Genomic DNA, 27,356 nt, shown 5'->3' on the forward strand with positions numbered 1-27,356 from the left:
CCATTTTAGAAGAAAAAAAAAGAGAAAAAAAAAAGAATCCTCAATTTTGGTCGTACGGGATTTGATTGTCCTTCGTGCTATCACATTAATTCATCATGCTAAATATCATTTTCTTTTCCTCTTCTTTTTTAGATTTCATCATATATCAAAGTGATAGATACATTTAAGTTGCACAACAATTACAGGCAACCAAAGGACTGTCGGTTCATACGAATGTGGAAAATTATCAATTGTTTTCCATTTTTGCAGAGAGGAGTTTGGCCTTGGATGATGATAGTGTAGGTACTAGGTAGCAGCTTAATGTTTGTCATGTTATAACTTTGTCCAGATTTCTATATCTGCCTTTGAAATTAGCATTGTCTGGACTTCTATAAATAAGCAAGCTCCTCCATCAGTATCTCATATATTCAGCAAGCGTATTAATAAGCTCTCTCCTCATTTGCCTTACTTGTTTGTGACCTTCCCCGACTCCTCAGCTACAAAGGCTTTGCCTTTCTCTTCGTTTTTAACAAAAAATTGCTTACTTACCTTTAGAACCCATACTCATTTACATTTTTTTTCAAGGTTTTACTTAGACAAACGGTAGCCACCACCATCTCTGTCTCCATCTTCGACTCCTCAGGTACATAGTAAATGTGTTTATTGTTTCTCGTTCATCATTTGCTTTCTTAATGGTTCTGTTTTAAGTTTATCCTTTGCTTTGTTAATTGATGGTTGGGATGATCGGTTTATGGGCTTTGGTTAATTCTGGGTTTGCCATATGCATTACTTCTAGATAATCAAAATTATGTAATGATGTATTCAAACTTTTTTACTTTCCTAAATGATTTATATTATGAACTCAAAGTTGGATGCTCCCACTGATTTACGAACTCAAGTTGTATTCTTTTTCTCATCTTTTTGAGTTTGATTGAATATGTTATCTATTTATTTATGGGTGTGTAAGTGAGAGATATAGCACCAAAGTTCATTCCAAACTCAAAAACTCTTTTTTTTTGGGTTGCTAATATTTTTTATTTTGTAATTTTAATTAAGTATATAAATTGGAAACTGCACAGAGGCAGAATGCAGTATGTGTCGGCGAAAAAAGCTTTTATTTCGCAATCACACCTTCACATGCACCACACCATGCAAGCAGTGGAGGCCACCTAGGAAGGAAAAGTTTTATTAATTTCAACCAAATAGAAACTACCCTTTTTCTTTTGGTTTTTGATCATTTTGTTATATGGTGATGTCCCTGCCAGGCTTTTGATGGATAACCAAAGAGGCGGTAATCCAGCAGACAATGAACTAGTCAAACCGTGGTGGTTCCTTGTGCTATGTACTGTCCTACACGTTCTTGGGTTGGGATACATTTTGAAGCCTGATTGAAAATGTTATTTGGATTTACTTAATAAAGAAAAAAGTTGCCCATCGGTAGATTTCAAAATGTATCCCAACCCAAGAACGTGTAGGACAATACGCAACACGAGGAACCACCACGGTTTGACTAGTTCATTGCCCGCCGGATTACCGCCTCTTTGGTTATCCATCAAAAGCCTAACAAGGACATCACCATATAACAGAATGATCAAAAACCAAAAGAAAAAGGGTAGTTTCTATTTGGTTGAAATTAATAAAGCTTTTCCTTCCTAGGTGGCGTCCACCGCCTGCATGGTGTGGTGCATGTGGAGGTGTGGCTGCGAAATAAAAGTTTTTTTCACCGACGCATACTGCATTATGCCTTTGTGCAGTTTCTAATTTATATACTTAATTAAAATTACAAAATAAATAATATTAGCAACTAAAAAAAAGAGTTTTTGAGTTTGGAATGAACTTTGGTGCTAGATCTCTAACTTACACACCCATAAATAAATAGAGAACATATTGATTCAAACTCAAAAAGATGAGAAAAAGAATACAACTTGAGTTCGTAAATCAGTGGGAGCATCCAACTTTGAGTTCATAATATAAATCATTTAGGAAAGTAAAAAAGTTTGAATACATCATTACATAATTTTGATCATCTAGAATTAATGCATATGGCAAACCCAGAATTACCCAAAGCCCATAAACCGATCATCCCAACCATCCATTAACAAAGCAAATGATAGACTTAAAACAGAACCATTAAGAAAGCAAATGATGAACGAGAAACAATAAACAAGATGGGAGACAGAGATGGTGGTGGCTGTCGTTTGTCTAAGTAAAACCTTGAAAAAAAAATGTAAATGAGTATGGGTTCTAAAGTTAAGTAAGCAAATTTTTGTTAAAAACGAAGAGAAAGGCAAAGCCTTTGTAGCTGAAGAGTCAGGGAAGGTCACCAACAAGTAAGGCAAATGAGGAGAGAGCTTATTAAGACGCTTGCTGAAGATATGAGATACTGATGGAGGAGCTTACTTATTTATAGAAGTCCAGACAATGCTAATTTCAAAGGCAGATATAGAAATCTGGATAAAGTTATAACATGACAAACATTAAGCTGCTACCTAGTACCTACACTATCATCATCCAAGGCCAAACTCCTTTCTGCAAAAATGGAAAACAATTGATAATTTTTCACATTCGTATGAATCGGCGGTCCTTTGGTGTCCATGCATGGACCTTTCTTGACCACAGTAAAGGAAGGTTGGTAGCCTGTAATTGTTGTGCAACTTAAGTGTATCTGTCACTTTGATATATGGTGAAATTTAAAAAAGAAAATGCTATTTAGCATGATGAATTAATGTGATAGCACGAAGGACAATCAAATCTCGTACGACCAAAATTGAGGATTCTTTTTTTTTTTCTTCTAAAATGGAGGATTCGTTGCTAATTCCTTCAAGATATGATTGAATTTGAATACACATAGTATGTGAATTTTTTTATTTATCTTCATTTTTATTTAAAAAATTAAATTAAGCACAATACAACGACGACTTTCTACAAAATTATATTGTGCTCAAGTCTAAACATGACATAGCATGTAGCCCACATGCGTTATTTTTGCCTCAAAGTTTTGAAATGCATTTTTTGTGTGTACATACATAAACATAAATATATAGTTGGCTTATGAAAAAAAACTACACCGACTAAGTTAAAATTATTATGGATACGTTTGTTTTTTATTATTGAGAAAAGACAAAACAAAGGTAAAAGTCCTCCTACCCTCAATCTTGTGTGTTGCTACTGCCCTGCGTTCTGTTGCTGCCGATCACAAAAAATGCTTTCTAGCTTCCTTTTCTCCCAAACAAAAATTATCAAGAAATTAGCAAGTTTCTGCTGCTTTTATCACGTGAAGGTGAAGGTAGTTGAAAATTTATATTTTTAATCACCAATATATTATGGGAATCTAATTTTACATATAAATCTTAGTGCATTTTATAATAATTTTCTCAATCAATAGTGTTCATTCTTGACATTTAGGAAGTTCCTTGATGGGAGAAGGAACATTTAGCCTTGTGAAGCTTTGTTGTTCGACAAAAAAAATGTTTATATGACTACTAACCTATTGGTAACAAGTGAAAGTGATTTTCAAATTGGAATGAACGAAAGAAAAGGTGCATCGTTAATGTTTGAACAAACACAAAATAAAATATGAAAACACAATCACATTCATGGAGATTGAATTTAAAGATTTGAGTACACATAAATGCAATTATCCAACTTAAACTCTCTTTATCACGCGGAGACGAGATGCATACAAGAGTTCCAAAACCTGCAACTTGACTCCTAACAGAAGAATTGAACTAAGACACCTCCACTGAACCCCAATTTCCTTGCCACCATGTTTTACAATCTGCATGCCACGTATATTACATTACCTGTGAGTACTGTGTAATATCATTGATTAACACATATTAATATATGCCTCCCTTGTTTGACAGAGATTGCCCAATCTGTATATTTTTTTGAAAAGTTTAACAGACACAAACCAATTCTGTTAGCTTATATGCCAAAACTACTTAGTTTAATTCTAATCATGTCCACCTTCTATGTTTTCAGAACGCCTAATAGATAAACCTCGACCTCTAAATTCTTTTCTTCAATGTATATAACGCGATACTTTCACCAAGTAGGTATAATATGCAAAAAGACCAAGCAAATGCTAAGAATATATAGACATAACATGACACATACTAGTTAGTTCTCTGGCTGGCCTCCAAGGAAGCAAATGCTGAAATGCTATCCCCATAATAGAATTGCAATACACATGAAAACTCAAAAACCTATAGTTAGTTATTACGAATAATAATAAGTAGTACTCTAATAGCTACGCCTCCTGTACAAACTGCCCCCTCCCTAAACAAGAACAAGCATAAAATTAAAAAACGTTCATTCATATTTCCTCTCAAAGTTAATTTAATTTTTCAAATTTCAAGCAAAAGGCAAAATAAATTTCAAAGTTCAAGCAAAGCTTAAAATCATGGGCTTGAGTTTTGATGCTCCCAAGCAATCCGAAATCTTCCACAATTCTAATTTCATATAGGGTCAATAAACTTTCATAACCATTCACACCACGACTCACTCGGCAAGCCCCGTTATGTGGCTTGGCCCCAATTAAGCGTATTGTGTGGTTGGCGTAACTTAACTGTATTAATATTATTCTACAGCTTGACATAATAAATATATATGAGTTTGTCGTGATTTATATATGTTCAATTTATAAACTATTACTCTGTTGGCGTGGCATGATTGTAAGCTCGCATACCCCACGTCCCGCACTTTATGCATGAATTTAAGTTTCGCTTGTGATGTGCATGCAATGATTGAGCTTTGACATATTATTAGGCTTATAGGTGAAATTATTGGGCCCTAACATAAATATCGATTTTTAAGAATATCGACTGATCAATTATCAGCAAATATTTCGATTTAGACGGATATTTTGCACATAATATATCTTGTATTTTATTTAATTAAAAGGGGGAACAACTGGTGGCAAGCCATGATTATCCACTCCTTGATTTATTTTTACTTTTTGTAGGGAAGAATTTGAAAATTGGTGGGACTAATGTCACGCCCCGATCTCAACCTATGCCCAAAATCGACACGTGACGTCACTATCTACTCGTATGTCTAACATACCCCGCCTCCAGGATATGAAATAAGACCACTCAAGGTCCAAATTGCGTAATAATTTTTCGTATGCTTTATAGCTGCATCTAACATCCTCGTTAGACTGTCTACGTACCCTAAACAGGGATCAAGCCATTCGTAGTTTATCATTTCACTACCCTCAAACATCCATCACACAAATCACTATGTCTCAATAATATATCACAATGCATACCATGCAATATGTCAAAGAACCAATGGCGAAGCACAATATTCTTCTCAAGCCACATTGATCAACTAAACTAATCATAATAACGACATCCATATCCAATAAAAATGGACCATCGATCACAATATATAAACATCGAGTATATAATCATGTTTTATGAAATCATAATCAAGTCGTTGAAAACTCCGAAGGAGTCATCCAGACATCTAACGACTCTTCCCATTCAAACCACCAAGAATCTCAAAAATCATCGTTCATATGTGCATTAAAAACTAGGGCTAGATGGACGCAGTTCGGTCAAAGTCTACATATGTAATCAAATAAGAAGTGGCCCCCCATCGCGGCTTAACCAAGCAGAACCACCCCTGCAGTAATCAAGTAGATAGTGACCCTCTATCGCGGATTAACCAAGCAAAGTCACTCCTACACATCTGTTAGGCAGTGATCACCTATCGCGGATTAACCAAGCATGATCTCCCCTAAGTGTGTGTGTGTGTGGCCATACCAAAGATATAAGGATCGCCTATCACGGATTAACCAAGCATGATCCACTAGTTAATATGGTCCCCTATCGCGGATTAACTAAGCAGGACCAAGATAATTAAGTAGGTAATGACCCCCAATCGCGGATTAACCAAGCAGGACCAAGATAACTAAGTAGGTAATGACCCCCTATATCGCGGATTAACCAAGCAGTGATCACCTATCGCAGATTAACCAAGCATGATCACTCCTAAGTATGTATGGTCATAAGGATCGCCTATCGTGGATTAACCAAGCATGATCCATAAATAATATGATCCCCTATCACAGATTAACCAAGCAGGACCACTAGTGACCCTCCAACACGGATTAACCAAGCAGGGTCATAGTCCCCTACTAGCCTTCAATTTACAAAACATTTCAATATGAAATTCAAATCACTTTTCCACACATATTACCAATCTATGAAGCAAACCACATTTAATACAAATAGATTGATGGCCAGTTATAAAAGAATCACATTTTAACAGAAGCACATTTATAAAACCATAGCATATCCACAAAGGATATTAATATAAAGAATCGGGTAATCACCATACCACAGTTATTAAAGTCACTCACCGAGACAAGTCCGCAAAGCTTCACTGAGTCTCTAGTAATACTAATTTTAGTAATTCAAATGGTTCAAGACCTGTGGCCAAGTCCAATTTGGCAGGGAAACCCTTGAATTTGGGCACGAACCGCCAGAACCCTAGAATTTAGGTGTTCTCGATCCGTCGCCACCGGTGCTACGCCGCCCTAACAAAGGCTTGGGACATGTACCTGGGTTCACTAGGAGTCCATTAATAGTGGTGGTGGTTGGAGTTACCTTCACATTTGGTGTATTAACCCCACGAACCCGCCGCACCCTTTGTGCGGTATTTATTGTTTTCAAAGCTCATTTCACCCAATTTTTGGGTTGAAATAGGTAAAGGGAGGGTTATGTAGTATTTCTTAGGAGGTGTCACAGCTTAATTCACCGGAATTTGGCCGGAAAAATCATGGGAAACCATTGTTTTCACCGGGTCGGGTCGGGTTGGGAGGAACAGCCGTTTCCCCCTTTGTTTTTTCCTACTCTCCTTTCCCTTCTTTCTTCCCCTCCCCATTGGTCACCCTCCCCTCCTTTTCTCTTCCGCAACTTCATCCCCTTCTCTCTTCCGCTGCCACTTGGCAGCATCCAATCCTCTTCTTTTGTTTTCTTTTTTTTTTTTCCAAAACCAAAACGTCTATAATTTATTCGTTATAGCTCCGTTTCACGAACGGTTTGCGGCTACTCGTTCATGAGATCAAGCTCTATTCAAAATATAAATTGTGGTCTCAAATGGTCTATAAATTTTAAATAATTAATTTACAAACTTCAAACTTCGTAATTAGTTTAATTAAAATCTAAATTCAAATAAATTCAAAAAAAATAATATAAAATCTCGATAGTACAAATACGTAAATTATAACAGTAAAATCTAAGAATAGGATTTCACAACTAAGGGCTAGTTTGGGGTTATGGTGCTTTTACAAAAACTGATTTTTTTTTTTTTGAGGTAATATAACTTCATAAAAAATCTGGAACCTCAAATGTATGTCGCTTCGGGAAACATGGGTATTGAAAATCTTAAAAACTCGTAGGTCCCAATTTTAAAGGAATTCCTACCACAAAAAAAAGTTTTTTTTCTTCTTAAAATTGCTGTCAATGACATTAGAAAAGCAGAAGTATAATCTAACCATGCACCGGTGAATAATGGCAAGTATACCCCTGATTTGGTGATTAAAAATATGAATTTTCAGTTGCCTTCACCGTCACGTGATAAAAGCAGCAGAAAGTTGCTAATTTCTTGATAATTTTTGTTTGGGAGAAAGGGAAGCTAGAAAGCATTTTCTATGATCGGCAGCAGCAGAACGCAGGGCAGAGGGTAGGAGGACTTTTGCCTTTGTTTTGTCTTTTCTCAATAATAAAAAACAAAGATATCCATAATAATTTTAACTTAGTCGGTGTAGTTTTTGTTCTTAAGGCCAAATATATATATATGTACACACAAAAAAATGCATTTCAAAACTTTGAGGCAAAAATAACCCATGTGGGCTACATGCTATGTCATGTTTAGACTTGAGCACGATATAATTTTGTAGAAAGTCGTCGTTGTATTGTGCTTAATTTAATTTTTTAAATAAAAATGAAGATAAATAAAAAAATTCACATACTATGTGTATTCAAATTCAATCATATCTTGAAGGAATTAGCAACGAATCCTCCATTTTAGAAGAAAAAAAAAACCTCAATTTTGGTCGTACGAGATTTGATTGTCCTTCGTGCTATCACATTAATTCATCATGCTAAATAGCATTTTCTTTTTTAAATTTCACCATATATCAAAGTGACAGATGCACTTAAGTTGCACAACAATTACAGGCAACCAACCTTCCTTTACTATGGTCAAGAAAGGTCCATGCATGGAGGACACCAAAGGACCACCGGTTCATACGAATGTGGAAAATTATCAATTGTTTTCCATTTTTGCAAAGAGGAGTTTGGCTTTGGATGATGATAGTGTAGGTACTAGGTAGCAGCTTAATGTTTGTCATGTTATAACTTTATCCGGATTTCTATATCTGCCTTTGAAATTAGCATTGTCTGGACTTCTATAAATAAGCAAGCTCCTCCATCAGTATCTCATATCTTCAGCAAGCGTCTTAATAAGCTCTCTCCTCATTTGCCTTACTTGTTGGTGACCTTCCCTGACTCCTCAGGTACAAAGGTTTGCCTTTCTCTTCGTTTTTAACAAAAATTTGCTTACTTAACTTTAGAACCCATACTCATTTACATTTTTTTTTTCAAGGTTTTACTTAGACAAACGACAGCCACCACCATCTCTGTCTCCCATCTTGTTTATTGTTTCTCGTTCATCATTTGCTTTCTTAATGGTTCTGTTTTAAGTCTATCATTTGCTTTGTTAATGGATGGTTGGGATGATCGGTTTATGGGCTTTGGGTAATTCTGGGTTTGCCATATGTATTAATTCTAGATGATCAAAATTATGTAATGATGTATTCAAACTTTTTTACTTTCCTAAATGATTTATATTATGAACTCAAAGTTGGATGCTCCCATTGATTTACGAACTCAAGTTGTATTCTTTTTCTCATCTTTTTGAGTTTGATTGAATATGTTCTCTATTTATTTATGGGTGTGTAAGTTAGAGATCTAGCACCAAAGTTCATTCCAAACTCAAAAACTCTTTTTTTTTGTAATTTTAATTAAATATATAAATTAGAAACTGCACAGAGGCATAATGTAGTATGTGTCGGCGAAAAAAGCTTTTATTTCGCAGCCATACCTCCACATGCACCACACCATGCAGGTGGTGGAGGCCACCTAGGAAGGAAAGCTTTATTAATTTCAACCAAATAAAAACTACCCTTTTTCTTTTGATTTTTGATCATTCTGTTATATGGCGATGTCCTTGTTAGGCTTTTGATGGATAACCAAAGAGGCGGTAATCCGGCAAGCAATGAACTAGTCAAACCGTGGTGGTTCCTCGTGCTGCGTATTGTCCTACACGTTCTTGGGTTGGGATACATTTTGAAATCTACCGATGGGCAACTTTTTTCTTTATTAAGTAAATCCAAATAACATTTTCAATCAGGCTTCAAAATGTATCCCAACCCAAGAACGTGTAGGACAATACGTAGCACAAGGAACCACCACGGTTTGACTAGTTCATTGTCTGCTGGATTACCGCCTCTTTGGTTATCCATCAAAAGCCTGGCAGGGACATCACCATATAACAAAATGATCAAAAACCAAAAGAAAAAGGGTAGTTTCTATTTGGTTGAAATTAATAAAACTTTTCCTTCCTAGGTGGCCTCCACTGCTTGCATGGTGTGGTGCATGTGAAGGTGTGATTGCGAAATAAAAGCTTTTTTCGCCGACACATACTGCATTCTGCCTCTGTGCAGTTTCCAATTTATATACTTAATTAAAATTACAAAATAAAAAATATTAGCAACCCAAAAAAAAAGAGTTTTTGAGTTTGGAATGAACTTTGGTGCTAGATCTCTAACTTACACACCCATAAATAAATAGAGAACATATTCAATCAAACTCAAAAAGATGAGAAAAAGAATACAACTTGAGTTCGTAAATCAGTGGGAGCATCTAACTTTGAGTTCATAATATAAATCATTTAGGAAAGTAAAAAAGTTTGAATACATCATTACATAATTTTGATCATCTAGAAGTAATGCATATGGCAAACCCAGAATTACCCAAAGCCCATAAACCGATCATCCCAACCATCCATTAACTAAGCAAAGGATAGACTTAAAACATAACCATTAAGAAAGCAAATGATGAACGAGAAACAATAAACACATTTACTATGTACCTGAGGAGTCGAAGATGGAGACAGAGATGGTGGTGACTATCGTTTGTCTAAGTAAAACCTGGAAAAAAAATGTAAATGAGTATGGGTTCTAAAGGTAAGTAACCAAATTTTTGTTAAAAACGAAGAGAAAGGCAAAGCCTTTGTAGCTGAGGAGTCGGGGAAGGTCACCAACAAGTAAGGCAAATGAGGAGAGAGCTTATTAATACGCTTGCTGAAGATATGAGATACTGATGGAGGAGCTTGCTTATTTATAGAAGTCCAGACAATGCTAATTTCAAAGGCAGATATAGAAATCCGGACAAAGTTATAACATGACAAACATTAAGCTGCTACCTAGTACCTACACTATCATCATCCAAGGCCAAACTCCTCTCTGCAAAAATGAAAAACAATTGATAATTTTCCACATTCGTATGAACCGACGGTCTTTTAGTGTCCTCCATGCATGGACCTTTCTCGACCACAGTAAAGGAAGGTTGGTTGCCTGTAATTGTTGTGCAACTTAAGTGTATCTGTCACTTTGATATATGGTGAAATCTAAAAAAGAAGAGGAAAAGAAAATGCTATTTAGCATGATGAATTAATGTGATAGCACGAAGGACAATCAAATTTCGTACGACCAAAATTGAGGATTCTTTTTTTATTTCCTTCTAAAATGGACGATTCGTTGTTAATTCCTTCAGGATATGATTGAATTTGAATACACACAGTATGTGAATTTTTCTATTTAACGGTTCTCTATTTATCTTCTTTTTTATTTAAAAATTTAAATTAAGGTCAATACAACGACTACTTTCTACAAAATTATATTGTGCTCAAGTCCAAACATGACATAGCATGTAGCCCACATGGGTTATTTTTGCCTCAAAGTTTTGAAATGCATTTTTTGTGTGTATATATATATTTGGCCTTATGAACAAAAACTACACCGACTAAGTTAAAATTATTATGGATACCTTTGGTTTTTATTATTGAGAAAAGACAAAACAAAGGCAAAAGTCCTCCTACCCTCTGCCCTGCGTTCTGCTGCTGCCGATCACAGAAAGAGGAAAACAGAAAATGCTTTCTAGCTTCCCTTTCTCCCAAACAAAAATTATCAAGAAATTAGCAAGTTTCTGCTGCTTTTATCACGTGAAGGTGAAGGCAGCTGAAAATTCATATTTTTAATCACCAATATAATATGGGAATCTAATTTTACATATAAATCTTAGTGCCTTTTGTAATAATTTTCTCAATCAATAGTGTTCATTCTTGACATTTAGGAAGTTCCTTGATGGGAGAAGGAACATTTAGCCTTGTGAAGCTTTGCTGTTTGACAAAAAAAATGTTTATACGACTCCCAACCTATGGGTAACAAGTGAAAGTGATTTTCAAACTGGAATGAACGAAAGAAAAGGTGCATCGTTAATGTTGAACAAACACAAAATAAAATATGAAAACACAATCACATTCATGGAGATTGAATTTAAAGATTTGAGTACACATAAATGCAATTATCCAGCTTAAACTCTTTATCACACACACAGAGGCAGAGACGATATGCATACAAGAGTTCCAAAACCTACAACTTGACTCCTAATAGAAGACCTGAATTAAGACACCTCCACTGAACCCCAATTTTCTTGCCACCATGTTTTACAATCTGCATGGCATGTATATTGCATTACCTGTGAGTACTGTGTAATACCATTGATTAACACATATATTAATATATGCCTCCCGTGTTCGACAAAGATTCCCCAATCTGTATATTTTTTTGAAAAGTTTAACAGACACAAAACAATTCCGTTAGCTTATATGATAGGATTAAAAGCACACTACAAAGTAGCACACGAATGTCCTATTGATTTTCCTTATTAACACTAAGATTTGTCAATTGTAGCATATGAAAATAAGGGTCTTTCTCGCAGAAAATTGTTTTATCTAACTACTTAAAATGTCACAAAAATTGGTTGATGTCCTGACCAGCCACCGAAAAATAATTATTAGACTGACTTACACTAATCTAAAGTCTACAAAATTTTATAAGCAAACACTAGACACACAGAGCTACACTTCTACAAATTTTTGGGATTTTTGGAGTTGATTTGCTATTTAAATTAAATCGAACAAAAACAGGATAGAAACAGATATTAAGTAGCTCACAAATTAAGAAAAACGAGTTAGGGGTATTGCTATCCACCACCAAATAATCATGCAAACATGTTATGTTTCATTAAAATTCCTTTTATTTCCGAATGAAGATGCTCAAGTTGGCTCAATGTTAGAACTCAACCTATTACTCTTTATTACGTAGTATGTTAAGAGAATGGCGTTTTCAACTTAACTTAGTCCCTAGCATGCAATCTAGAATGACGTGTTCATAGATTTAACAAGTAGAAATCATTAAGAACGAAAAGAGTTTGAGTCATCACAAGGCATCGTAAGTATTGGCGTTGTCTTACTTATCCTAGAAATTGGTTCACATGTTAATCGCAATTAACAAGTACTACTCTAGAATATATGTAGGTCCTCATTCAACAAGGTCAGGCACACACATATTCATAGCATTAGAATCCTAGATATGCTTACTACGTATACATCCATAGAAAACAAATAAAGAATTCATCAATGAGACAAGTAGTGAACCAATTTTCATCCATTCATAAAAGTAATTCAACGAAATGTCATAACAAAATTGCAATCATATTCGGGGCTTCAAAACAGCCCCTAACTACTAAAAATTTAGTTACACACAATCCTTAAGTTAAAACAAAAGATAGACATGAGTTTGAGAAGATAGAACCGAAAGAAATCGACCGAGGCCTCCTCCCCCCTTCCTTCCTTCCCCAATAAAAACGGACCATCGATCACAATCTATAAACATCGAGTATAGAATCATGTTTTATAAAATCATAATCAAGTCGCTGAAAACTCCGAAGGAGTTACCCAGACATCCAACGGCTCTTCCCATTCAAACCACCAAGATTCTAAAAAATCATCGTTCATATGTGCATTAAAAACTAGGGCTAGAGGGACGCAATTCGGTTGAAGCCTACATATGTAACCAAACAGGAAGTGGCCCCCCATTGCGGCTTAACCAAGCAGAACCACCCCTGCAGTAATCAAGTAGACAATGACCTTCTATCGCGGATTAACCAAGCAGAGTCACTCCTACGCATCTGTTAGGCAGTGATCACCTATCGCGGATTAACCAATCATGATCACCCCTAAGTGTGTGTGTGTGTGGCCACACCAAAGATATAAGGATCGCCTATCGCGGATTAAGCAAGCACGATCCACTAGTGAATATGGTCCCCTATCGTGGATTAACCAAGCAGGACCATGGTCCTCTATCGCGTATTAACCAAGCAGGACCAAGATAACTAAGTAGGTAGTGACCCCCTATCGCGGATTAACCAAGCAGAGCCACACCTACGGAACTGTTAGGCAGTGATCACCTATCACGGATTAACCAAGCATGATCACTCCTAAGTATGTATGGTCATAAGGATCGCCTATCGCGGATTAACCAATCATGATCCATAAATAATATGGTCCCCTATCGTGGATTAACCAAGTAGGGTCATAGTCCCGTACTAGCCCTCAATTTACAAAACATTTCAACATGAAATTCGAATCACTTTGCCACACATTTTACCAATCCATGAAGCAAGCCACATTTAATACAAATAGATTGATGACCAATTATAAAAGAATCACATTTGAACACTAGCACATTTATAAAACCATGGCATATCCACAAAGGATATCAATATAAATAATTGGGTAATCACCATACCACAGTTATTAAAGTCACTTACCGAGACAAGTCCGCAAAGCTTCACTGAGTCTCTAGTAATACTAATTTTAGTAATTCAAATGGTTCAAGACCTGTGGCCAAGTCCAATTTGGCAGGGAAACCCCTGAATTTGGGCACGAACCACCGGAACCCTAGAATTTAGGTGTTCTCGATCCGTCGCCACCAGTGCTCTACCGCCCCAACCAAGGCTTGGGAAATGTACTTAGGTTCACTAGAGTCCATTGGTAGTGGTGGTGGTCGGAGTTAACTTCACATTTGGTGTATCAACACCACGAACCCGCCACACCTTTTGTGCGGTATTTATTGTTTTCAAAGCTCATTTCACCCAATTTTTGGGTTGAAATAGGTAAAGGCAGGATTATGGAGTATTTCTTAGGAGGTGTCACAACTTAATTCACCGGAATTTGGCCGGAAAAATCATGGGAAACCATTGTTTCCGTCAAGTCGGGTCGGGTTGGGATGAACACCCGTTTCCCCCTCTTTTTTTTTTCCTACTCTCCTTTCCCTCCTTTCTTCCCCTCCCCATTGGTCATCCTCCCCTCCTTTTCCTTCCCGCAACTTCATCCCCTTCTCTCTTCCGCTGCCACTTGGCAGCATCCAATCCTCTTCTTTTTTTTTTTCAAAAGCAAAATGTCTATAATTTATTCGTTATAGTTCCGTTTCACGAACGGTTTGCGGCTACGCGTTCATGAGATCAAGCTCTATTCAAAATATAAATTGTGGCCTCAAATAGTCTATGAATTTTAAATAATTAATTTACAAACTTCAAACTTCGTAACTAGTTTAATTAAACGTTAGGCTAGGAGGAACCCACGTTTTCCTCACCCTCTCTGCCTATCTTGAAAACACTTTTCTTCTTTCCAACTTCCCCATCTCTGTCTCCTCTATGTTTCCCTTTCAACTCCTTTTTTTCTCTGTTCATATCTTCTTTCCCATCTCCATCCTGGTTGAATTGAATAAATCCCAGCAAACTCAAATAAAAAGTGAATATTTCAGACCGAAAACAGAAGCCAAACGACCGCAGAAAAATGCGGTCAGAATCTGGGTAACATGCTAGAACATCACCATATCTCAAAGGTTTGATATTCATAAAACCTGTGTAAGCTCTAAAAAGCTAATTATTTTGTTTAAGATCAGTTTTGTACAAACAAATATCATTTAAATGTCATTACTATCAAATTGATCACCAAGAACTTGCAAAAAAAGATTAAACTTTTACTACAAAGCATATACAGTCCAAAACCATGTGATGACCTAAAAGGAAACACACTTTCATCTCAAATTTAAACAACTCATAAAACCCACGAATAATTTTTTGTTCAGCCAATACTTTCTCAGCCAAACACATTTTATATTCAAGCGCAGCCAAGTTAATAATTAACAATATATTAACATTGATTAATTAGCATTCAAGAACTCCTCCCAGATGAAAATACAAACGAAAATTGGAGATTGCCCAGATGACTAAATTATCAAAGAACAGTAACCCAGAAGTTAAAATCGGAAAAACCTGAAAACTTTGTAAGATTTGATCGACACACAGTAATAGAGTTCATACCTTTTTTATGAGAGAAAAAAATAGTAGTCACAGCTGCTGCAACTGCTTTCTCTAAGTTTGGAGTTTCTGGGAAATTTATACTCTTTTAGCCGGGAAAGCCCCAACAAAGCACCACAACTGACAGCAAAACGAAATCGTTAGGGTTTCATCCAAATTAGCAAAAATCCTAAACAATCATTATAAAACACACCTTAGCTAAATAAGATTGATTCTGCAGAGATCTGAAGACAGGCCGCGCCCAAAGGGGTGGAGATTGGCCAATATTCCGGCCACAACCCGGAAATCCCAGATGGAAAAAAGGACAAACACTGCGAATAAATTCGCAGGATTGAGAAAATTTAGCAAATGGACGTTGATAACGGAGACCAGAAATATGCAAAGGCTGGAGAAGGAGAAAAGGGAGTGCGAGATTGAAAAAGATGCAGCTTGCAAAATAAGAATGGCGAGAGAGAGAAGAGAGATAGAACTCAGAAAAAACAAAAAGCAGAAAAGTCGAACAGGTTTGATGATCGACAGGTGGAGATGATGGGCAAAATAGCCATTTTACTGTGCGAAAATGGGAAAAAAGAACAGAGAAGACCATTTCAGGGGGCATTTTCGTCCGGACACTATAGATAAACAGTAACCAAAAGCTGGGTTTTAATATATATAACTGGAAAAAGTGTCTGTGCATTACTTAAAAATATTTTGGAAATATATCCATACAGAAAACAAAGGTCTCTTATCCTTTGAGTATCAAAACCTTTTGTTTTGAATCAAGATCGCTAATTCTAAACTACAGTTCCAAAAACTATTTCCAAACTGTTGGACATCAAGAAGAACACTAATTTTGAAATACAAATTCGATTCTTCTCCATGTTAAAAAGCATGTAAGCAGAGTCAAATGACATAGTTTCTATTACCAGAACATAGAGAAACAATAGTGCTATGTTTCATCGTTTAAATTAGTAAACTATAATAGTTTTAATAAGAACAATAGTTGAAACCACCACTCAATTTCCTAGTATTTCCATTCTAAAATGAAACAAAAGGACGTAGAAAGATGGATCAGATACACCTGATTTGGTGTCTCGAAGATCATCACTTCCATCTTTTCTTTTCAAAGGAATTAGTTGCTACCAATGTATATACAAAGGCTTTCTTGTTTTGATCTGTTCTAAACGTATGCCTAATTACTTGGCGGTTCATTGAGAGGTTTAAGATGGATATACAAAAGTATAAATAGATTAGATATAATCTTTCGACATGCCTCAACTGAGCCAAAGAACAGGTTAATAGTATGGAAATTGTTAAATCTAATAATGAGTGACGGGAATGGTCTACATATAGATTTAACAATTCCCGTATTGCTAAGGTGTTGTGGAGAGGTTACACCTTTGTTGGGGGCATGTTGACTTATACTTTTGGATGTCCAACTTAACCCTTGAATGGGCAAGTAAGTAATTGGTCATGTATTCAGACCAATTACTTGCTTGCCCATTCAAGGAATTGGTCATGTATTACATGTACGTGTCGGCAAAAAAAACTTCTATTTCGCAGCCACACCTCCACATCCACCACACCATGGAGGGGGTGGAGGCCGCCTAGGAAGGAAAAGCTTTATTAATTTCAACCAAATAGAAACTACCCTTTTTCTTTTGGTTTTTGATCATTCTATTATATGGTGATGTCCTTGCTAGGCTTTTGATTGATAACCAAAGAGGCGGTAATCCGGCAGCAATGATCTAGTCAAACCGTGGTGGTTCCTCGTGATGCGTACTGTCCTACACGTTCTTGGGTTGGGATACATTTTGAAGTCTACGGACGGCGCAAATGTAAACCTCAGTAATTGAAAACAATCACATAAATTGAGATTTAATTTTATAAATTTGAGTACAGAACCATTAGGACCCTACCCCTTTGGTAAATACAATAATTCAGCTCCCGAACTTGACAGTGGCAGAGCAGTTAGCTCCCATGAAAGACATATTCTGAAATCACAATAACCAAACATTAGGATCACGAATAAATCAAATCAATATAAAATAGAGATTGACTAATTATATTAAACTTATCTGTAGAATACGGAACACATAGTTATGAAAATGAAACCATTGATCCTTGCGAACAAAGTAGAAGCATTCTTCTACTTCCAGTACCTCCCAGTGAACTCTACTATCAAAATAGGCTTGTAGTTTTCGTGAGTTTCAGTTGGTATGGAAGCATGGACTATTCTTAGGTTATATAGTTAGGGTTTCAACCAATTCCTCCCTATTATCGGAAAGGATATCAACCCAAACCATATCTAATCAATTAGAGTCCCATCATGACTCTTATTCCTTGTATTTACTTAATAAAGGTCCATAATTGATCGCATTTAATTAGGACTCCAATATGTTTATTTCCTTAAGGCACTGAGAGTCCTAGAGTTTTCATTAACTTGATTGCCAAGTCAATTATTTCTTCATTTATTCTCGGCATAATTAATTGTCATTCACAAAATGGTTTTACATTCTCCCACTTGAATGTCAATGAGAATACCTCAATGAGATAAATATATATGGTGGTCACTTGAGTCCACTAAAGTATGCAATCATACCTTTCAAGTAACTTTTCACTTTGAGACTAAGTGTAGAACCAAAGAAAACAAGGGCCAATGCACACATTGGACAGTTCCTTGCAATACATGATTACATGCACACTTAACTCAAAGTATATGTTACTAACAAAGTCATGATATCAAGAGCTAATAGTCAAAACAGTAGCTCACAATAGTCGAACTGAAAATATGAAAATATATTTCAGTACAAAAGTAGTTTACAAAATAACTCAACAAGGTTGGTAACAAAATCCAACTTTTCTATCAATTTAGAATATAATAAGAGAACAAGTAAAAAACGACATATTGTTTACAAAATCAGGACCCCTTATTAAAACTTACAAACAAATTTAAACAAAATTTACTCTTAAAGTATTAGCCACTAACACTTCAAATTTTTAACACAAAATGTAATCTCTTCCACTAATTAACAAAGACAAAATTATATAGATAAATTATTATTACTCCCACTAATTAAGAGAGTAAAACAAAACTTTGTAAATGTCTACAAAATGAAACATATACCTTTCAAATACTCCCATTAGCAAAACATTAGTCATAGGATCGAGAACATAAAATTTGTGAGCTCAACACCTTTATTCTAGATATCTGTAGGGAAGTGACTCTTGTGACTGAAAAACTATACAAAATCATTTGGTTAGTTTTGTTCATTTAACATTTGACAGAAACAGAAAACTTTGACTAAATGTTTTCTTATTGCATCAAAAGCATATAATTCCATAATCATCTTTGGACAAAAACTAATTATATTAGTATTGCATAGCTAAAACATAAAACACAAGGGCAAACGTATATAGCTTCAACACTTTTGAGCAGATGAAGTATATACAATCTTGTCAATTCCATGTTTCACTATACATTGATTTATAGTTGTACTGAATAAGAAAACACTTTTGAGCAGATTAATTATTCATCAATAACATATAAATCACAAGCCCAATTTCTTGAACAACAAACAATAATTAATAAGCAAAACACTTTTGAGCAGAATATACTCATTAACCCTTCTTGAATTTCCTACGAGATTAGTTGCGTATATAAAATATAAACAAGTATGATAATGTACGTTTTATCTTCCAAAAACAAGTATGATAATGTACGTTTTATCTTCCAAAACTATGACCATTAAAAGCATGCAAAATTGATGAGTGTGAAGCCCATAATACATTATTTCTCCCACTTGGGCAAACACTCAAAATTGCAAGATTAAACACTAGAGAAAGTGGTTTTCATATAATAAAATATAGGCTAGTTGAATCAATAAAGATCAAATACATAATTTTCTTTTTATTTTTAAAGTTGGTTAGAATTAAAAAGTTTCATAAATGAAAACTTATGCAATGGCTACAAATTTTATTTTATTTTAGCGTATGAGAGAAGACTCACATATGTGTTACAGATTAGGTCATAAATTAAAATGAAACCTAATAAGAGAATTCAAACTCAAAATTTATGTTTTAATTCTAAAACAAGGTTGATTAAAATAAACACTTAGATATCTTAATAACATCAAATTTTCAACAATAATTTTAATCCAATTTAGAACTCAGAGAAAATTAAGGCAAAAGATTGGCAAATTTACCTACTCATTCTAGATTATGCAAGATTCATCATGGAAGTAGTCGAGTTGTGGAGGATCGAACCAATTGCAAATTGCATGATTGTTACACTTTTGGGCAGAAACTAATCATGCAAAGAAAATACTTGCATAACCAGCCGAAACATAAAATATACAAAATACATATAGCTTCAACAACTTTGGGCCAATGAAAATATGTTTGAAGTGTTGTAAACATTCCTAGTTGAAGTGTGATTGTGTAAATCCTAGATTAGATTTTATTCTAGTTATCCTTTCCTATTGTATCTTGTATTCCTTGGGGATGAAGGAATATCTTCTCTCCTTTTATTACTATAAATAAACGCACAATGTAGAAGGGATAACAACACACACATTCCCCTAAAATTCTACAAACACATCTCTCTTTCTTCTCTTTGCTGCCGGCCCTCTCTCTCCTTGTCAGATAAAATAGACCACAACATGTTATCAGCACGCTCCTACCGCTGTGCTTAGGAATTTGACGTTAGAGAAATTTTCTGCATCAAACCAGTTCATCCATATCATCACGCAATCAGGTTCTTTCAAAACAACGGTTTTTATCTCGATATTTTTTCAACCCTGATAGGATGAACATTCACCATGATGCATGACCCAACTTTACGTTTTACGAATTTTAGATTCTACATAAATTGTGTATGCCTCATAATCATAATTGTTGAATTATGTGAATTTGATATTTGTCATGAATTGCATCAAATATATGTACATGCATTAAATTAAAATATTCTTGATTTGCATATGCATATAATTGAAGGAAAAAAAAAATCCAACACGCCGCCTGAGTTCTTTGAACCCATGACCCCGAGCAAGCATGGAGCACCAAGCTCCCCCCCCCCAGTTGGAAACTCGACACCCATGGCGTCCCAAACCTAGAAAATCCACATCGCATGAAGCGAAATCATGGCCTTGCCGTGTAATTTTCTGCATAAATCCGACATAATGTCATGATCTTTGATCCAATCTTACTGAAATTCCTAAAGAATTTCATCTAATTTCGAAGAAATTTCAGTTTAAATTTCTTAGGCTTTCACCGATGTCGAGGTACCCCCTCCATCCCTCGGACCTTGCTCGCCGTCAAACTTGTACCGAGAAATCTTTCCCAAACACAGCCGTCTGCAGTGGCAGCTCTAGTCTTCATCCCCCGGTGATTGCACCCAGCTCCGGCTGAGGTGTTCTAGTTGAAACCCTAAGCCCCAAATTTTTGGGTTACCTCATCTCGGCCCGCGGAAAAGAAAAAAAAAACAAACCAATTTTGTTTTCTAGGCTCGCCTGAAACGGCCCGCGTAAAACAAAACAAAAAAAACATTTTTTTCCATGTTTTTGTTTTTTGTGCTTGCCTGAAGCAACCCGTGTTGAAGAAAAAAAATTATTATTTTTTGGGTCTGCCCACAGTAGCCCATTCCCCTTGCCCATATCTCCCCGTGAGCCTACAGCTCACTCGTGACCCCCCCAACCTATATTTTTGGGCTTGAGATATATGGATAAAAAATCGCTCAACCCACCTGAGGGTTTTGGCCTATATTTTTGGGCCCCAAGCTTCGATTATTTAATATTTTTAAATAATTTGGGTTTTATATTTTTTCACCCACACTCTAATTTGGCCCGAAGTCCAAATAATTAAATTCAATTATAATTGTAAACCTAAAAGTTATATTTTTTTGCATATTCTTGTTGCATATTTGTTTGCATATATATTTGCGTTTGCCTGCAGGAATATATGAACCTGAAGTTCATAATTATTTTGAAACCTGAAATATCTTATAAACATGCCTTATTTGAAAACCTGAAGTTTTTCATTTAAACACATCACCCATGAAAACCCGAAGTTTTTCATGCAAAATTAAACCAAATCATGTCTATTAGAACCTGTATGTTCTACTCCTACGTGAATGGATTGAATTTTTTCTCCATTACACTAACCACATCTTGTCCATCTATTTTGTGATTGGAACATGTCGAATTTGAACAAACTCGACTTCACCACTTTGGAGGTCTCTGGAAGGAACTACCTCAAATGGGTTCAAGATGTGAAGCTCCACCTCACTGCAAAGATCTTGTGTCCTGCCATTGAAGAAGCAACGGACTAGCCCGTTGGTGAAGCTGAAAAAGCCACTGCTATGATCTTCATCCGAAGACATATTTGTGACGCTCTGCAAACTGAATATCTTGCTGTGGAAGATCCACGTGTATTCTAGGTCGCTTTGGCTGATCGTTTCGATCACCAAAAGGACATATTCTTTCCTGAAGCAAGACACGACTAGCAGCATTTGCACTTCCAAGGCTTCAAGTTTGTGAATGAATATAATTCTGAAGTTTGTTGAATCCGATCACTTCTCAAGTTTTGCAATGAAACTTTGACTGAAGAGGATCTTCTAGAGAAGACCTATTCAACATTCTCTTCTTCTAATATTGTCCTGCAACAACAATATAGAGCTCAAAAGTTCTCTAAGTTCTCGGATTTGATCTCTGTTTTACTTCTCGCTGAAAAGCAGAACCAGCTGTTGATGAAGAATCATCAAGCTCGACTTACTGGGGCGACTGTTGTGCCTAAAGCACATTATAGCAACAACCAACGCCCAAAACGCCAAAAGAGGCGTGGTAGGGGCGGCCAGAAGCCATCCCACCAAGGTCAACAGAGTCAAGGCCTATCTAAGGGAGGAAACAAAGCCCAGAAGTGCCAAAACCTCTCTCACAAGGCCCCGAACTTTAAGAATAAGGGCAAAGCACCTGAAACCATAGACGCAGACATGTGCTACCGCTGTGGTTCAAAGGACCATTGGTTGTGTGTTTGCCGAGCTCCCAAGAAGGTTGTAGATGAATATCATTCTCGTTGTAAGAAGTTTGAATCAAACTTCATGCAAGTGGACGAACCAGAGACTACAAAGATGGAGGTTTCTGATTTTCAGGAGGATACCACCCCTATAGAAGATTACAATCTTAGAGATAGACTTATTTTTTAGTTGAAATAAGACAACTGGGGCCGAATTCCACCTAGTGGCCGAACCCCCTTTGTTTTTGGTTGATTTTTTGAACAATTTTCCCTTTATGTTTGGATTATTAGTTGGTGATTTGTTTTGGATAGTGACCGATTCAAATTAATTTTTCATTCTAGGTATGATTAGTGGGAAAGTTAGTTGTCTGGCAGATAGTGCAACCATGCACATAGTTTTGCGTGAACGCATCTATTTCACTAACTTCATACCTAATAATGCACCTTTGACAACCCTCTCAGGTCAATCCAACCTGATAGAAGGATACGGTAAGGCACGTATAATGTTGTCTAATGGTACAATCTTGACCATTTATGAGGCACTCTATTTGCCACGTTCCAGAAAAACGTTGTTAAGTTTCAAGGATATTAGAGATAACAATTACCATGTTGAAACCTACGTAGAAAACGGAGTTGAATTTCTATGCATAACTTCCTACGAATATGGCTAGAAGTGTATTCTAAAGAAGATGGAGCATATCCCGAGCGGTTTATATATTACGACCATACCCCCCATTGAATGCCACTATGTGGCCGGCCCTACTACTGGGACCGTGCATGAAATTACACTTTGGCATGATCGTTTGGGACATCCTAGACGAATAGCGATGCGCTGTATCCTCAAATCTTCACACGGGCATCCACTAACCCGAAGGTTAGGTTCGATCCAAGGAATCGCATGTTAAATATGTTCGATGGGAAAACTTATTACTAAGCCATATTATGACAAGATTCGTTCGAATCCTCCTATTTTTCTACAATGGATTCAGAAGGACATTTGTGGACCGATTCACCTTCCATGCAGACCATTTAGATACTTTATGGTTTTGGTTGACGCTTCCACACGTTGGTCGCACGTGTATTTTTTTTCCACAAGGAACACTGCATTCTCCAAATTATTAGCTCAGGGCTCACCACCCTGATTATCCAATCAAATCTATTTGATTGGATAATGCTGGAGAATTCACATCTAAAACTTTTGATGACTATTGCATGTCGGTTGGGGTTGAAGTTGAACATCCTGTATTCCATGTTCACACTCAGAACGGCCTGGCAGAGGCTTTCATTAAGCGCTTACAACTGATTACTCGATCGTTGGTCATACGTACCAAGCTCTTGATCGCTGCTTGGGGCCATGCAATATTGCACGCAGCAAAGTTGGTCCGCCTGAGGCATGTTGTGACACAACCATTTAATGCTATTCAGTTGGTTATCGGATATGAACCCGACATATCGCATCTGCGCATTTTTTGTTGTGCGGTATATGTGCTGATCTTGCCGCCCTTACATGCAAAAATAGGGCCTCAACGAAGGATGGGAATCTATGTCAGATATGATTTTCCTTCAATTATTCGTTGCTTAGAACCTTTAACAGGCGATATGTTTACCGCTCGTTTCGCGGATTGTCACTTCTATGAGACAATCTTCCCGTCGTTAGGGGGAGATAAGAACGTCAACGTTCCTGAAGAACAGCGCGAATTATCGTGGATGACTCCCACTATGTCTCATTTAGATTCTCGCACTGCTCAGTTTGAAACTGAAGTGCAGCGCATATTAGATCTTCAGAGCATAGCTTAGAGCATGCCAGATGCTTTCACCGATCTAGTGCACGTGACAATATCACATATTCCAGCTGCAAATAGGCCTGCAAAGATGGATGTACCAAATGTGCAACAGACTGCCCTCCTGGAAGCCCGGGACTCCAATTCTGGTGATCCACGTACATTAGCAGCTAGCTAATCATCTGCCCCTACATAAAAGTGTGGCAGACCACTTGGTTCAAAGGATTCACACCCTCGGAAGAGGAAAACCACGACACAAGGTCCTTAAGAGCCTCATGTGAATCCGACTATCGCTTACTTATTCTGCTCAACTCATGAGGAAATTCTAGATTATGGAAACATCCTTGAAGAGACGAATCCTCATCTTGAGAATCATGAGATTTCTGTCTATTATGCTAGCTTAGATGATGTATGGTGTAGAAATGAGATGATTGTCGATGATGCATTAACATGTGCAGTAGCTACTGAGATCATGTTGAGCAATAACATTGAACCATGTTCCGTTGATGAATGTTGACGTAGAACTTATTGGTTAAACTAGAAACAAGCAATCCAAGTCGAACTCGATTCGCTTGCAAAACGTAAGGTGTTTGGACCTGTAGCTCCTACTCCTCCACATATGAAGCCTGTTGGCTACAAGTGGGTTTTCATTCGGAAGCGTAATGAGAAAAACAAGATTGTGCGTTACAAAGCTCGTCTTATTTCACAAGGCTTCTCACAACGCCTCAAGATTGACTATGACGAAACTTATTCACCCGTTATGGATGTGATTACTTTTTGCTACCTTATCAGTTTAGTAGTTTCCGAAAAACTAGATATGCAATTGATGGATGTAGTAACCACGTATCTCTATGGGGATCTTGATACGGAAATCTATATGAAAGTTCCCAAAAGACTTACATTGACTGGTTCAAATATTTCCAAACCCCAAAACACGCTCTCAATTCGGCTAAGGCGTTCACTCTACGGTTTGAAACAATCCGGAAGAATGTTGTATAACCGTCTGGGTGAGTATTTGACTAGTCAGGGATATGTGAACAACAAACTATGCCCTTGTGTGTTCATTAAAAAGTCACATTCCGGATTTGCAATTGTTGCAGTACATGTCAATGACATAAATCTTATCGGAACTCTTGAAGAGCTCGCAAGAACTGCCGCGCACTTAAAGTTGGGATTTGAGATGAAAGATCTAGATAAGACTCGATATTGTCTTTGTCTCGAGATAGACCATTGTTCAGATGGAATCTTACTACATCAATCGAACCACACACAGAAGGTGTTGCGTCGCTTTAATGAGGATAAAACAAAGCCTTCGAGTACTCATATGGTCGTTCGATCGCTAGATGCAAAATGAAATCCCTTCCGTCCGAAGGAGGATGATGAAGAGATTTTGGAACCTGAAGTTCCTTATCTAAGTACGATATGCGCTTTATTGTACTTAGCTCAATGCATTAGACCCGACATCTCCTTTGCTGTTAATCTTTGGGTAAGATATAGTAATGCACCAACACGCAGACATTGGACTAGCGTGAAAGACATCTTCTGTTACCTTAAGGGTACTACATATTTGGGCTTGTTATATTCTTACGAATCCTCGAGTGGTGCCGCACCTTTTGCTCCTCAAGTTGATTCTCGCCTTGTTGGTTATGCCGATGCATGATACTTATCTGATCTGTACAAGGCATACTCTCAAACAGGCTGTGTCTTTACCATTGGAGGCACCGCAATATCTTGGAGGTCAACTAAACAGACCTTAGTTGCCACTTCGGCTAACCATGCTGAAATTCTCGTCTTACATGAAGCAACTCGGGAATGCTTTTGGTTGAAAGCGGTAGTGGGCCATATTCGAAGCTCCTGCGATCTTTATCCCACCGTTGATGTCTCGGCAACGATCTTTGAAGACAACGCAGCCTGCATCGAATAGCTCAAGAAGGGTTATATCTAATGAGACAACACCAAGCACGTTACGCCAAAGTTTTTCTTTTCACATCAACAACAAGCATTAGAATATTGAAGTCATGAAAATCCATTCACAAGACAATCTGGCCGACCTCTTCACCAAGTCACTGCCAAAGACGACGTTTCAGAAGCTTGTTCATGGAATTGGTATGCGTAAACTTTCTTAGTTGTAACTTTGCTATCTCTTTTTGGAATTATGTCAAACTTAGGGGGAGTATCCTGTAGATACTTGCTTGATCTTAATGTACTCTTTTTCCTTACGATTAGGAGCATTTTTCCTACTAGGTTTTTGCTACCTAACTAGGTTTTAACGAGGCACCCACCTTAGGCTGGTCATATCCCTGATGATGTCATCTAGACGTTTCTTTTGACTTTTACATTTCTCACGCATTTTTCATTAGACTATGGATTTTGTCCCTACTCGGGTTTTTGCCATAGCCTTAGGTTTTTTTTTAGTGAGACTTACTACTTATGCAAGTTCCTACCTTATTGAGAATAAGTGTTGTTCCTTAGAATCAATGGCGATGAGTCGACTTCCTTAACTTCTGCATGATGCTAAATCTACCTTGAGTATTTTACACACTCAAGGGGGAGTGTTGTCAACATTCCTAGTTTAAGTATGATTGTGTAAATCAGATTTGATTCTAGTTATCCTTTCATATTGTATCTTGTATTCCTTGGGGATGAAGGAATATCTTCTCTCCTTTTATTACTATAAATAAAGGCACAATGTAGGAGTGATAACAACACACACATTCCCCTACAATTCTACAAACACATCTCTCTCTTTCTTCTCTTTATCGTCGGCCCTCTCTCCTTGTCAGATAAAATAGACCACAACAAGAAGTACTTTATGTTGTTATAATATTAATTTATAGTGGTAAATGATTTCCTGAAATTCCCCTTGGGACAAAAGTATTCACCATATAAATTAGAATTCTAATTTTCCAGAATAATCCCTTAGAACAGTATTAAATAATTGTTTTGTAGGATATTCAATGATTCTCAAAAGATTCAATCAAACGCAAAAGTATGTCGTTATTGACATTGAACAATAGATTTCTCGAAAGAGGAAACATGTTTATTCAGTTATTCGATAGAGACCAAAATAATCAATTAGTAA

General features: G+C 36.7%; 2 long non-coding RNA genes across 2 annotated transcripts; one reads left to right on the forward strand and one right to left on the reverse strand.

Moving 5' to 3' along the window:
- Positions 1-558: 558 nt before the first annotated feature.
- Positions 559-8,855, forward strand: LOC126623122 (uncharacterized). Its single transcript, XR_007623629.1, has 2 exons — positions 559-686; positions 8,697-8,855. It is a non-coding gene; the product is annotated as an uncharacterized LOC126623122 (long non-coding RNA).
- On the reverse strand, positions 1,905-10,201 carry LOC126623123 (uncharacterized). Its single transcript, XR_007623630.1, has 2 exons — positions 10,083-10,201; positions 1,905-2,094 (listed from the first exon to the last, which is right to left on the reverse strand). It is a non-coding gene; the product is annotated as an uncharacterized LOC126623123 (long non-coding RNA).
- Positions 10,202-27,356: the final 17,155 nt, after the last annotated feature.

This window comes from Malus sylvestris, chromosome 5, assembly GCF_916048215.2.
Source record: "Malus sylvestris chromosome 5, drMalSylv7.2, whole genome shotgun sequence".
Classification (NCBI taxonomy): domain Eukaryota; kingdom Viridiplantae; phylum Streptophyta; class Magnoliopsida; order Rosales; family Rosaceae; genus Malus; species Malus sylvestris.